Source organism: Mastomys coucha, unplaced genomic scaffold (genome assembly GCF_008632895.1).
Source record: "Mastomys coucha isolate ucsf_1 unplaced genomic scaffold, UCSF_Mcou_1 pScaffold9, whole genome shotgun sequence".
Classification (NCBI taxonomy): domain Eukaryota; kingdom Metazoa; phylum Chordata; class Mammalia; order Rodentia; family Muridae; genus Mastomys; species Mastomys coucha.
Genome location: NW_022196915.1, coordinates 57,415,392 through 57,430,295, shown reverse-complemented (window position 1 = coordinate 57,430,295; position 14,904 = coordinate 57,415,392). Strand labels below are relative to the sequence as shown.

The window sequence follows — 14,904 nt, the reverse complement described above, 5'->3', positions numbered from 1 at the left end:
AAAAAAAAAAAAAAAAAAAAAAAAAAAAAAAAAAACTAAACATGATGTCACCTGCTTGTAATTCTAGGGCTGAAGAGACAGCGGCAGGAGGATTGCTAGAGCACATTGAACAGCCAAGCCTAATAGGGAAGCTCCAGGCCAATGAGAGACCCTTTCTCAGATGGAGGGAACAGAATCCCTGAGAAGGACACCGGAGCTCATCCTCTGACTTCCACATATACACATGTGCTCTGCTCACAGCCACCCCCAAACACACGTGCTCTGCCCATAGCCACCTGAAACACATGTGCTCCGCCCACAGCCACCCCAAACACATGTGCCCCGCCCACAGCCACCCCCAAACACATGTGCCCCGCCCACAGCCACCCCCAAACACATGCTACCTCCCAAAGACACACATTAAAAGTAATATTAATTAATAAATTTTAAAAACCTGCCCTGGGAGCCCACACCTGCCACACTATCACACATATAGCCCAACCTGGCATACCAGACAGGCAACACGTCAACCCCAGACATCTCCAACTTTTCCTCAGCAGCACTCTCCAGCCCAATATTCAAACACAGCCCAGCTTAAAGCTGGTCTAAGGCAGCTTTACCGCTCCCCCACCTGAGAAGCCTCCCCCAGCTTAACTTACTACAAAGGATACACTGGCAGGAACCCAGGCAAGCAGTTCCCCAAACCCCGCAACTGTGTACAACTGCCATCACCTGCTTAGAGTACTCTGCAACTGAGCCAACACAAACTGGCCTGGCCTGGCACAGATCCAGACAGCAAGTACTCCCCCAAATCACCAGCTATAAGCACCTCAACCTGGCATGGACCAGTGTAGTACAGCCCCCATCTTATTACCTGCCTCTTCTCTGCCTAGTCTCCTCCGCATTCCCCCGTCCTCTGCCCACCTCCAGGCTCCAGCTTTGTGGGTAGAAAACATTTAGCAAGACACATCAAACAACCTAACTTCAGATGTCCAGGTCTCATCAGAAAAACACAAGCAATAAAATGAAATTAAAAAAAAAAAACCCACAGTCTACAAGGAGAATTATTTAGATGAAATTGAAACTGAAGACCCAGAATTCAAAAGAACAATTATAAATAACTTCAAAGAGGTCAGAGAATTTAAAGAGAGTACAAACAGTTGAATGAACTCAAAACAGGAATAAACTGAATGTAGTCCAAGTAAACACAAGATCTTAATGAACAACACAAGAAAATATCTTAATGAAATAAGGAAGTTCATTCAGGATATGAAAATATAAGTCAATGAAGAAGCAAAAATACCAAAGAAAAGTCAACCTGAAATAAAGCTAGAAATGAAATTCTCAACTAGTTCAATGAAAAGCTCAGTGGATAGTTTCACAGACCAAGTGGATCATATAGGAGACAGAATATCGAGGCTTAAAGACAAATTAGAGGAACTGAACCATTCAACCAAAGAAAATGGAAAAATCAAATTTTAATGCACAAACAGACCATGCAGAGTCTGTGAGACACCATAAAAGACCAAATCTATTAATTATAGGTGTAGAAAAAAAAGAGAGAAGAATTCCAGGTCAAAGGCTTAGAAAGAATTTTCAATAAAATATAAAATAAAAATTTCCAAACTTGAGAAAATATGTCCACATAGGTGTAAGAAGCCCAGAGAACTCCAAATAGGCAGGACCAGAAAAGAATATTTATCCACATGTGGTAGTTAAAATATATTTTTAAAAAACAACAACAACAAAAAGACATTGAAAGCTCCAAGAGAGAAAGAAGCTCCAAGAAAGGTCGAGTCACATCAAAGGCAAGCCCATTTGAATAACACCTGATTACTCAGAGAAACTTTTAAAGCCAGACGATCCAGGGAAGATAAATTCCAAGCTCTGAAAGATCATAACTGCCAACTCAGAATATTAAACTCAGGAAAGCTATCTTTTATAAGTAAAGGAGAAATAAAAACTTTCTGTGATAAAAACAAACTAAAGGAATTTATGACCATTAAGCCCACTCTACAGAGGACGCTGGAAAGAACACTTGGGACTAAAGAGGAAAATAAATACATCCAAGAGACTATAGAGAAAAATATACAATACCAGGATAATTCATCACAGAAACTAAGAAAACATCACTACGTCATCAAAACTACAGAAATTAATATACACCTTTCAGTAATAACTCTGAATATTAATGGTCTCAGCTCCCCAGTTAAAAAGAATGCAGACTAGCAAACTGGATTAAAACCCAAGATCCATCTGTTTTCTGCTCTAAGAAACATACCTTACCATCAAGGGAGACATCACATGGAATAAAGTTATTGAATGGAGAAAGTTACTACAAGCAAATGGAACTAGGGAGCAAGCGAACATAGTTATTCCAATATTTTAGAAAATAGACTTTATAACAAAGCTGGTCACAAGAAATAAAGAAGGACACTACATACTCACCCAGGGGACACTAAATTCATTAGGAGAATATCAATTCTAAGAATATATGCACTAAACACAGGTGTACTCAATTTTGTATAACAGGGGTCACTAGATATAAAGCCACAAATTAATCCAGCGTGGTGACTGTGGGGAATGCCACAATCTCACCCACAGACAGGTCACTCAAACAAAACTTAGATACATAAACATTGGAATAAGCAAAGGGACTGATAGACGTCTCTAAGACATTCCACCAAAACAACAGCTAATACACGCTCTTCTTAGTGGCACATAGAATGGTCTCTAAAACAGACCACAGCTTAGGACACAAAGCTAGCCTTAACAAACAAAAGAAAATGATATAATTGGGTCGCTAAAAAATATCAAGAAGAAAACAAACACTTTCCTCAAATTGAATGCAAAGGAAATCACAGCATACCAAAACCTATGAGACATAAGGAAGGCCATCCTAAAAGGAAAGTTTATAGTGCAAGATGCCTATATCAAAAATTCTGAACAATTTCAAATGAAAAAAAAAACTTAATGGTATAGTGTAAGGCCTTGGAAAATTAAATAAAATCTGCAAGTAGTCAACAGGAGAAAATAATTAAGATTAGAGCAAAAAAATCGATGAAATAGAAATTATATGAGCAGTATAAAAATGAGTCAGAAAAAAGAGCTGGCTCTTTAAAAAGATAAACAAGACTAACCAATCATTAGCCAGATTAACTGAAGGAACAAGAGGAATGTCCAAATTAGTAAAACTGAGATGAAGAGGGAGACAACAGATGGCAATGAAATTCAGAAAAAAAATCATAAGGCACATCTTAAAAACATATTCCACAATATATATTCCACTTTTATGTTGAAAAATATAAAAGAAATGAATGAATTTCTAGATGCAAATGACCTACCAAAATTATACCAAGTTGAAATAAAGAATTTAAAGAGACCTATAACCAACAATAAACAGAAGTAGTAACAAACAGAAAGTCCCCAGGATTTCCCCCTTGTTAACATAGATGCAAAAACATTCTCAATGAAATGCTAGCAAACTAAATTCACTGCAGAATTCTACCAGACCCCTGAAAAAAGATCTACAGCCAATGCTATTCAAGTTAGTCCACAAAACAGAAAAGGAGAAAATTCTTCCAAACTCTTTTTCCAAAGCCCTATCATTGCCCTAATACCAAACCAGATAAAGACACAATGATAAACAATAATGTACACAACACATAAACACAGTTGCAAAAATTCTCAATAAAATACTCAAAAACAGAATTCCAGATCACCTTAAGAAGATCACCCATCATGACTGAGTTGGGTTCGTTCCAGTAATGCAGGGATAGGTTGGCATCCCTAAATCAATAAATATGAATTCACACTAGTACTGAAAACCAAAACTATGACTGAAGCCCTTGGGCCCCAGGGAAGAAAGCACTGATGCTTAGCTAGACTGACATGGCAGCAAATCATCTTCTAAATGTATGTGTTTGCATCCACAGTCAAAGGATACCTTTGTCCTTATCAGACAAGCCTTCCTTTGCAATGAATGGAGGAGGATGCAGAGACCCTTGGCTGCACAAGATGCTGATAATAAAAGATGGTTGAAGGCTCAGACCTAAACGAGATTTTAATTCTCTCTCGGTTAGCCTTAATTTTTAACTTGATATAGCCTAGAGTCACCTGAAAGAGAGAGACTCAATTGAGGGACTGACCGGAACAGATTAGCCTGTGGACTCTCTGGCCAGCTTACTCAGGGAAGAGCTCCCCAGAAAGCCCTGAATACTGAGGAAAAGATACATCACTATCAAAAATAGCCAGGATGTGAGTTGTGCCTGTATCTAAAATTTTAAATATGAAATTATATTAAGGTATTAAAAACCAACAGCCAGCGTGGTTTAACGCCTCCTGGTTACAAACAGGGAAAATGTTACGCTGAACGCTGAGGAAACTCATGAGGAAATTTCAAAAGACTATCCTTTGTGTTCTCTTTCACTAAGCTTGCTTAGAAGTCGTAATTATTTCTTGAAGTTTAATTGAACGAAGCCTTGGGAATCCTGCCTTATTATAAACAATAACTTCTCTAGACCTTTTATTAGAGAAAATGTCCTCCGTTCTGAAAGTATCAGCAAATTCAGCCCATTCTATCTTGTGATGAAGAGACAGAGAAAAGCCCCAGTCTTCAGAAGGCCCACTCTTCACTCTGGCAGCACCAGTTCCTAGGAGTGGCCGTGTTGGGGGGAAACTTGGTGCTGGCCTGCAAAGGGCTACCAAACCGTCCTAAGCCTGGAGCTGTCAAAACCTCCCTCTCCTCCTCCAGACCCTCTATGGAAGAATCCAGTCAAGCCCCCAGTCTCTGCTGGGTTTGAACCTTGGCTCAGCTTGGTCTGAATGACCTACTCAGGTCATTCAATGAGGTCCTGTTTTCCTTGCCAGCTAAATGGAGATAGCCATGGCACAGAGCTGATGTGGCCCTTTGGAGGGTTCGATGAGCTATCTGATTAAGGTGTGGAAGCGTCTGGACAGATTCTAGCGCACTTAGTACCCTGCCAGGGCTTGCTCCTATGAAAATGAATATGAGGGATGCCACTAACCAAGACAGGAACTCAGTCCCTCCACACCAGAGTCACTATACCCCTGAACAATAGGAAGTACACAACACTTCACTAACCTCGACACATTGTTCTGACAACAATGCTCCAAAATCAGCATCATTATCCATGTCTTACATGAGGAAACATGTCTTAGATGAGGAAACGGGGGCCTAGAAAGACAGATTCACTCACTGAACAGCACAGCATCAAGCCAGGAGACTTGCATTCAGATCTAAGCTCCAAACCCAATAGATTTTTCCCTGCTGTGCAGGCCAGAAATCTCCCACTTTTCTCAGGCCCTCACTTCTACCCTACGACAGACAGTCTCAGGCCACAAAGACATAGTTCTCTTCTGGGGCCAAGCCAGAAAATAACTGGGTGCTGCCTTCCTCATTTCCCATCATCCAGTCTGGAGTGCACACCAGCTCTCCTCCGGGTAAGCCAAGATGGTGCCCACGGCAAATAATGACCTGGAAGTGGTTGTGGTTATAGCCACTGGACCCCAGCTAACCAGAAGCAATCAATCAGACCTAGTCTACCACTGGAAGACCTGGATGCCAACCCCAGTGAGGGACCCACACCCTTCTCTTGGAAAGAGCCAGCAGGACCAAGGTAGGGCAAAGGAAAACCCAAGGCCACCTGGATCTCCAAGGGAGATGCCCGAGTATAGCCAGCAGGCTACTTCTTTCTCTAAGAGATTGTCACTAGATACACCCCTTCATGTCCTCCAAAAACATATCCTTGTTTTTCCACTTCTTCTCCATCCCTTCACCTGTGCTCCAAATCTATTATTACTGGGTAAGAGGAGAAAGGAATTAAATGTATGCATCATTTGATTTTAATTGAAGGACTGTTCTATTTCATTGAACTGCTAAGTAAGCTGAACAGGAGATTGTGTTTACATAAGCAAACCCCAAGTCACTATAGACTTGCTGTCACATTAAGTCAATACTTATGAAGGCTCTCTATTTAATTATTCAGTGAGGATTGACTTATTATTGTGTTAAGAGTGTGGTTAGCCTTGAGCTAGGTAGCCAGCCAGCTGAAAGATTTCTTTCAACTTTCTCTGAATGCTGATATGGTTCTTGCTAGTGGTGTGAGCTTAGGTTTCTCCCTCTCTAACCCTGCCTCCCTCCAGCCTCCAGCAAGGCACTTCAAGCCCATCTCTCTTCAGTTGGGGGCAGCAGGTGATCCTGCGTGGTTGACCTTTCAAATGGTCTTTCTAGGATGGGTAATTTGCCCTAAGAACTTAGCATTGGAATTCTCACCCAATCAATTCCTCACTCCTTAGTACAGTAATCCCAGCCTTTATTCTTCCCAGTTTCTGACTCTGAGGGCCTCCAACTCAAAGCCCAAAGCCTTCACCTGCCTTGTTATTCCCCAGCATTTTCCCTCCCTCAGAATGTGTTTTTCCATCTTTGCATCCTAAACAAATGCCATTGCTCCACAGCATAGTGTCTTAAAGGTATGAAGATGCAGACATGTTTTTACAGCAAACTTAACATGGGAAGGCAAATCCAGAGTGGAAACATCACCTCAACTTCAGACCAACTAGAGACATGGAATGATACAATAACTAGACCAACTAGAGACATGGAATAATACAATAACTAGGAGAGGCTTGAAGCCAAGTCACTTTGGTTCAAACCCCAGCTGTCAGTCACAAAGGTACATCCTTGGATTCTGCACTCATACACTTTTCAGGAAGTACCACGTCCACGAAAGGATGCTAGTGGATTCTGGGAAGAGTAACAGAGATAACCCCAAAGCAACTGGGACTAATGCTTAACACGCTGGCCCCAGCTCTCAAGAGTAGCCCTCTGTGTATTGAGAGTAATGCTCCCATATAGGAGAAAACCCTGGACTTCTATAGCCTACCATGCACCACTCTGACTCCCAATCATAACTGGAGTAATCTCCATCACCTTATCTACCCTCAACTCTCCTCTCCTACCCCAAAGCCTAATAGCAACATAGTGGTCCATTTCCCAACCTTGTTTCATAAATCTCCTTTATCACTCCACTTGCTAAAAATACCTTCCTCCAGCCATGTCCTCCTTTAAAACTCTTCTAGTTCCAAAAATTCTAAATTCAGGTCAGTCATATACCATCTCTTCCAGAAAGCCTGACTACCTTTATTTATCTCTGAACATGTTCCATAAACTCCAGTCATGGCTTGTACCATCTATCGTAATCTACATTTTTTTTTCCTATGTACCCAAGGCTGCCCTCAAACTCCTGACCCTCCGGCCTCTACTTCACAAGTAATAGCCCATTTTTTTTGCCATGTTTCACTTACTAAACTATGAGTTCTTTCCGAACAGAAACTGTCTCATCCATGTTTGAATCTTCAGTGCCCAGAGGTATATCTGCTGCACAATGATGACTCATTAGCCACTAGATGGAGGGGGCTAGATGAAATAATGAACGGATGAATGGGTAGACAGGAGGATGGGCATAGAGGTGTGAGTGGGTATAGAGATGTGAGTGGATAGATGGTGGGTGAGTGAGTCGGTGGAAGATGGATTGATTAATGAGGGCTATGCTTGAAAGAATGGGGAGCTTTCCTCTAAGCAGCAAGAAACCTGAGAACCCTTCTTCCCTTAAGAAATAAACTTGCAGGCAGATCCTAGCTGCCAGCATAGCAAAGTATGTCAATGCTGCATTTACTTGGGTACCAGCATAGCTTAGACTCCAAACACTCCCTACACCGAGTTTTGTCTTTTCACCTTCCCATGATCCTGCCTAGTGGTTGTTAAGACTTAGAAATGTCTCTCTAGCATCTCTGGTAATAGCCATCCACTAAAGGAGACCCCGGTGGCCTACAAGAATTAACACACATCCTTAAGCACCACTTTTAACATGAAGAAGTGCCCTGGGGACCTACAGAAGAGAAGCCAATGTGTCCCTGTGGAGAAGAAAGGCTAGTTAAAGCATCCATTCTCCAACGAGCAGAAGAGCTAAGGGGCCACTGAGAGAGCAGAGTATTGGGGTCAAACACCTGCGCTCACATACCACAAACACTCCAAGCATTACTGCACCCTCTTAGTGCCTAGTAGCTGGGACACAAATGCCCAGAAGATACACTGGGGGACAAGACTAAAGTACTTCTACAAAGTGAAATGTACCGTGTGCACACGGATCACACTTTCCTTCCAGGAGCAATAAAAAGAGAACATTCAGTTCCATTCTCATCTTAGCCTGGCTGGACAGACGAGACCCCTGTGCAAGAGCTGGAGGGAGAAGAGACAGGTGAAGGCAGAGTATAGGAGAAGCCTGTGTGACCAGCATGGAGCCACCAGGAAGCAGGAAAGAACAGGTATGGCTGGGGTCTGCTCTGGCAAAGTACAGGAACCCTTGGACCTTCAGCCCCCTCCTCTTGGACCTCCATTCAGGCCTTTAAAAATGGACTGCATAAACAAATATTTTCCAATCAGGCAAATATCTGGGCAGCTATGCCACCGCTAGGCGTCCTTCTCATTATATAGACTAATGAGAACACTGTGCTTCTCGGGAGCAATTTATCAAGGCTACATCCATTATAAATGACATTTTTTCCCTGAACTAACAAAGGATATGAGGCTAGAGAAACTGGTTAAAAGGAAATGTTTAGCTGAGTCCAGAAACCATTTAGAAATTAATTACCAGTCCCTGTGCTGGCCAGTACTTTCTCCTCTCTGTACTGTTTTCTGCCTTGGACCCCCAACCCCGTCCACCCACCTCCAGGCACCTAAGCCAGGAGCCTGGGAAAGGGAGTGCTGCTCCCTCCTGGGAGAGTGCTGCCTTTTGGGAGGGCAAAGTCTTAAGCAGTAGCGCTGGAGCATAGAAGACCAGATTATTTGTGGTCCCAACTTGCTGATGCAAGAAGAAAAATACAGCAAACTGCCATTGCTGAACTCAGCTTTTTTTTTTTTCCTTTTTCTTCCTTCTTTCTCCTTCGCTGAGGTTAGTATTTCACAAAAAGATGAGGGGGGGGCTTTGAAACAAAAATAAAATCTATAAACTGGGTGTTTCCAAACTGTCAGAACACAGACATTCAGGATAGAGTACAGGCTCTTCACCTTAACTACACACAGGAAGTGTGCGCTCGCTCTCTCTCTCTCTCTCTCTCTCTCTCTGTGTGTGTGTGTGTGTGTGTGTGTGTTGTACCAGAGAGAGAGAGAGAGAGAGAGGCATGTGCACATGCAACACATGCCCTGCTACCAAACCCTTAGAGATGTAAGATCAATACCCTTAGACCAAAAGCCTTCATCCTACCCCCACCTTGACCATACCACACCACACAACAATCAGAAGCCCTTTCCCTGAGCCCTACATCTCAAGTCCTCTCTCCATCTCTCCCTTTAGCTCTCTCTCTCTGATGTCACAGGAAACCCTGTGGGCTGTGTGCATAGTGATGACTGTATAGAACTACAGAGAGTCTAGAAGCTGATGGTACTCCCATCAGAGACTGGACCAGACACAGATCAGAGGGGACACAGCAGACGACTCAGGCCAGGACAGCAAGCAGTCACTAAGACCCGATAGATTAAGTGCTATGTTAGTTTTGTGACTGCAATGAAATCCTGACAGGATCATATGAGGGGAGGAAGGGTTTATTTGGCTCACAATTCAGGAAATATAGTCAATCATAGCAGAGATGGTATGATAGCTAAAATGTGTCAGTCCATGATGTCAAAAAACCATGGCATGGCTTTGCCCATATGTTATTAAACAGGAAGCAGAGAACTGGACCAGAAGCTGGGTAGACCTATAATCCTCAAAGCCCACCTCTTGGGCCCTGAGTCCATCAGGATACTATATACATAAGATTTCACAACTTCTCCCAACTCTTCCTCTAGTTGGAGACCAATGATTCAAACACATCTGGAAGACATTTCACATTCAGACTAAACCCTTTGTCCTCTAGAAACTTCTACCATGCAGAACGAAGCATCCAATCCCTGGAGCTTCTGAGGATCTGCACTAAAACATCTAGCTTCATCCAAGAAGGCTTCAACCAAAGATGTTGACAGCTGTGTGATGACCTAACACCATGCGTGGCAAAGCAAGGAGGCAATTCCTTAGCCTATTGTGTATTTTCATACATTTATCTTAATGCCTTTATACTCAAGTACTATGCAAACCCCTCATGTCTACTGACATCCTTCATACATGCCACACAGAACCCTGACATGGCTAAGGCTCAAGGGATAGATAAAGGACACAAGAAAAAGGTACAAATGAAAGGAAGTCCAAAGTAAAAACTAAGACACAAGTGGGGGTAGGGTCCCAGCAAGTTTGGCAAGTTTTGGCAAGGCCAAAAGTACTAGAGAGTGTTGGAAATTGACCGGGCAATGGCCCTAGAGTATCAGAATGCAGAAGCCTTTCAAGGACAACATAGGGAAGAACGAAGCCCCTGAGTGTCCACCACCAACCTTTCATTCTCTCCAAGAATGTAAGTAGTTGGGAATCTCTGGGCCAACTTGGAAAGCCTTAGGCACCAATAGAAACATACTCTCAAGGTACATCCCAAGACTGCTCACTTTATGTTCTTTTCTGTCATCTATGTGACAAATGACCAAGGCTTGATACTAAATGGACATCGGCACTTCCTATAAAACAAAGCAGTTCCTTGATCTCACCTCTGAGAAGGGATCTGAGATAAGAAATGGTATCTTAGTGTGTAATCCAGGCTGAAGTCCCTGACAGGGGGCAGAAGGCAGGGGCTGACTCAACCCCAGCAGAGAATGCCAAACAAGGCAGAGGAAACAGAGGCAGGTGGAGCAAAATGGGTAGAAAGCCAGAAACCACAGCCCAGACATGGGAAATGAAAGGGTGGCCAACACAGGTAGACTATATCCTCGACATCACAGGGGCAAGGAGTGGGTGCAGGGAGTAAATCATGCTGATAACCTCTGACCTCGGGCCCCAGGGAAGAGTCCTCCTACCTCCTACATAGGAAGTGAACCTGACCCTGCAGATGGTTCTCTATAGGACCTAATCATTTCCTAAAGTTCCCTCTTACTGCCCCTGACTAAGCCTTCTCTGTATATTCTAATAGGAAGTCTGTATTTATACAGATACTTCTGGAAGTGGTCATGTAGGAAAGCAAGAGTAGAACTGAGTGATCATCATTGGCTTGGAGGGCAATGACCTCTGATATGCAAAAATCTACAGCAGAAAAAGCTGATACAATCCTCTGCAGTAGTAGTCCATCTACAAGTAATCGGCTGATGAGCATATTGCTGGAAGCCTTCAACAGAGCCCTCTGAACTGTAAGACAAGCCTGGCATGACATCTCAAGACCAGATAGCTGCTGGTGTTCAGGAGAAGGTTCTGTAAGGGGTCAGTCTGGTGTCAAGGTGGATCTATGTGCACAGAATGGAACATAAGTGAAATCAAGAATAATGGTGTCTGGGCACCTAGAAATTGCTAAGTCCAGTTACCCTCTCTCAAAACAAACCCCAACTGTGACTCAAATACCGGTAGATGTATAATAGCAGCAGCAGCAGCAGGAGAGAGAGAGAGAGAGAGAGAGAGAGAGAGAGAGAGAGAGAGAGAGAGAGAGAGAGAGAGAGAGAGAGAGAGAGAAAGAGAGAGAGACTGAGACTATAGGATACCTTCCATGTCTCAACAGGCTATGATGATACCACCTGGCCCAAGCATAACCCTAGACCACTGGCTTTCCAAGTTAAGGTTTTCTCCCACTTAAGTCTGCATTAGTTACTATTCTGTCACTGTGGTAAGATGGTTCCAACGAAGCAACTTAAGGAAGAGTTTATTTTGGCCCACAATTCCAGGTCCATCTTCATGGAAAAGTTATGGCTGCAGGAGCTGGTCACGCTACTTCCATGTTAGGAAACATGGGTGGGGTTGGTAATGGATGCTGTGCTGAACTCCCTTTCTCTCTTTGTACCACCCAAGATTTAATCCCAAGAAGCAATGCCCCTTCCAATGAGTGGTTCTTCCTGCCTCAATTAACCTAACCAAGATAATCCCCCATCAGGCATATCCAGAGGCCTGCCTCCCAGGGGGCTACAGATTTCAAGTTGACAATGGCGAGTACTAACATCATATTGTCATACCTCAAACCTTTGAAAATTCATCATTCCTGACTGGTTCTACTCCAAAAGATAACAAAGGAGGGGCTGTGCATCTACTAGCTTGTCCAGCCAGTCTGAAGATGTCAGAGAGATAGAGATTAGTATCCACCTATAGCCAAGAAAATTCTAGAGTTCCTCATGAAATTCAGCTTTGACTATAAATCAATGGGCTGCTTGGGTCAATGACAGGAGACTGAATAGGCAGAGTAGCTTCAACAGAGAAGGAGGCCAGAGTAGAAGTCCTACAGGGAAGCCCAGTGCCCAGTGCCAGGCAGGGGATATGGGTAGGCAGAGCCAGCCGAGGTACTTGAACTAAAACCTGTACTTTGCACACTGACATTTTTATGCTGTTTGTGTTTTCTATAATTATTTCTTTTTAGCCCTGCCTTTGCATTTGCTGAGAAACCTACCAAACTAATAATAATCATAGCTAACAATTTTGAGTGTTTACTATGTTCTGCTAAGCACTTCTAAAAGCACTAATATGTTTAATACTAGTAAACACCCTGAGACAGACAGGCATTGCAAAGTGCCCACTTGTCAGAGAAGAAAGGTGAAACTCACAGTTGCTCACTGACTCACAGCTCCACTGTAAAGTGCTAGACTAGAACCCTGGTCTATGAGCAGAGCAGGGACAAGGCTGTTTGCTCCTGCAGAGGGATGGGCAGGGTTGGCTGCTGTTCAGCATCCATTGAGCATAGCCTTTGAGGTAGGGAACAGGGTAGTGGTAACAGACTCCTACTGAGATACCAGGATGGGGCTAACAGTCACAAAGGCAGAGCCGCAGCTGCCTGACCTTGAACGTCATAGCCCTTCCCTTGGGCCACATCTGGATTCCACCCAGGGGCTTCTGAGACTTTCTTACCATGAAGAAAGTGGCTTAGAGTGACATCCCACATTCTCTAAATCTCTGCCCTCAAAAAACGATGCTTCCTCTAGCCATTTCCCCCCACCTAGGATACTCCACTAGGAATCCCTCCTCTCCAGCACCCCTTCATGGGAAAGCCTTCCCCAGCTCTCTAGCAGCACCTACTACAATTAACACCCCTTCCATGAGCCCCTCAGAGCCATATTTGTTATTAGATCTGCCATGTTCCATCTTAAGGGAAAGAACAAACAGTGACAGCCCTTCATTATTCTCTGGCTGTGACTCCCATGAAGTATGGGAGCATCTAACCCACTGTATTACCTTCCTGGAACAAACCTAACAAATTACCATGAAGTGTGTGTCTTGAGATGACAGCTCCTAGTTCTCCCTTAACTTGGGAGACTAGATGCTCAAGCTGCTTTTGAAGGTCAGGCCCCCTCTGCTGGTTCCATAGTGGATCCATCCCATCTCCAGCTGCAGGCGATACAGCACTCCTTGGTTTTTAGTGTCATCTCTCCAATCTCTGGATCTGTTGCCACAGACTTTTCCCTGCATCCCTACATCTTCCTTTCTCCTGACAGTGACAGCAACCATTGGATTTAGGGCCCATTCTACAACAGGATACCCTCACCCTAAGTGATTCTGTCTGAAAAGTTTGTTTACAGATAAGACAAGTTCTGAAGTTCTGGGTAGACATGAATTTGAGAAGAGGCTCCCCAACCTGCCACCTTCATGCATCCCCTCTTAATCCCAGCAGACCATCCTACTCTTCTCCCATCTTGAAGTGGATCTAAGTTCAGCCTTCTGTGTGCTCAGCCTCCATCAGGACCAGAGTTCCAATTTTCCAAGGGTCCCAGTCTCTATTGCCCATTTGTGACTGGGCCCTGATAAGGGCCACCTTAACAGTTCTAGATGATATCCTGGGGAGTAAATTCTACTTTGATTCCCCCACTTCTCTGAGCTCTTCCAGGAAGACTGTGTGAGAATCTGGCCTTTGGACTCCCTTCATGACACCTGAAGAGACAGGGCAAAAAAGGAACCATGTATACTTCTCATGTTCTGCACTCCCATCCTAACTCCCCAAGGTTAGGAGTGTTTGGTCCCACACAGGACAAGGGAAATTTTAATAATGGTCAGCCAAGGCAGAAAGGCAGATACTGCTAAGGCCTGCCTGGCCACGGACTGAAACCTCCATGCTGGCTCTTGCTCAGTCTTTGAGAAGCCATCTGCTCCGATCCCAGCACGGTTCATCGCAGTGACATTCCATCAAGGTCTGTCTCGACTCGCAGGAAACATTTCGATTTCTTTTCCCAGGGATATGCTAATGAGGTTATTTGAACAAAGAGAAAACATTCGGACTGAATGATTAAAACAAGGCTGGATAGTGCACAAAGGTAGATGGCGAGTAAATCTGGGCCTTGCTGCAACCCAGGTACACATCATCTACCATGGGCAGACTTCAAGAAAAATCCAGACGTGATGGAGTTGATCACAAGCAAGGGAAATGAACTAGCTTTCTGGGTTCCCTAGCCCTGTAGGAACTTCCTTCCCACCCTGGGTCCAGAACTGACTCCAAGAGCAAGCCCTGGAACCTATAATGTTCTTAGTCCTCTTCACAAAAGAAAATTCCCCAGGAAGTACAGGGGGAAATGGGTTCCTAAGACCTACAACCCAAGATTTTGTTTCCATACGTTTTAGGAGAGACTGGAATCAGGGATGTATTAAGCATCTCAGCTGACTGATGTGTGATGTCAGTGGACTTTGCCTAGGGAAACAGTGAAGGTTATAAGGATCTTGAGCCTCTTCAGATTTCTTTTCCACCTTGTAACTATGTACCTTGAAGGTGGAAGACTCCCCACATTGCCCAGCACTTGGAGCCGATCAAGACCCAAAGTGTTGATCTGCCAGCCCCAGGGAGCAAGCCAGACCTTGTGACTTGGCCAGA

General features: G+C 43.8%; 1 protein-coding gene across 3 annotated transcripts in view; it reads right to left on the bottom strand.

The window, feature by feature from the left end:
- The window catches only part of Gfra2 (GDNF family receptor alpha 2), a 91,704-nt gene that overhangs the window by 18,725 nt on the left and 58,075 nt on the right, over positions 1-14,904 (bottom strand). The gene's annotated exons all lie outside the window — the stretch shown is intronic.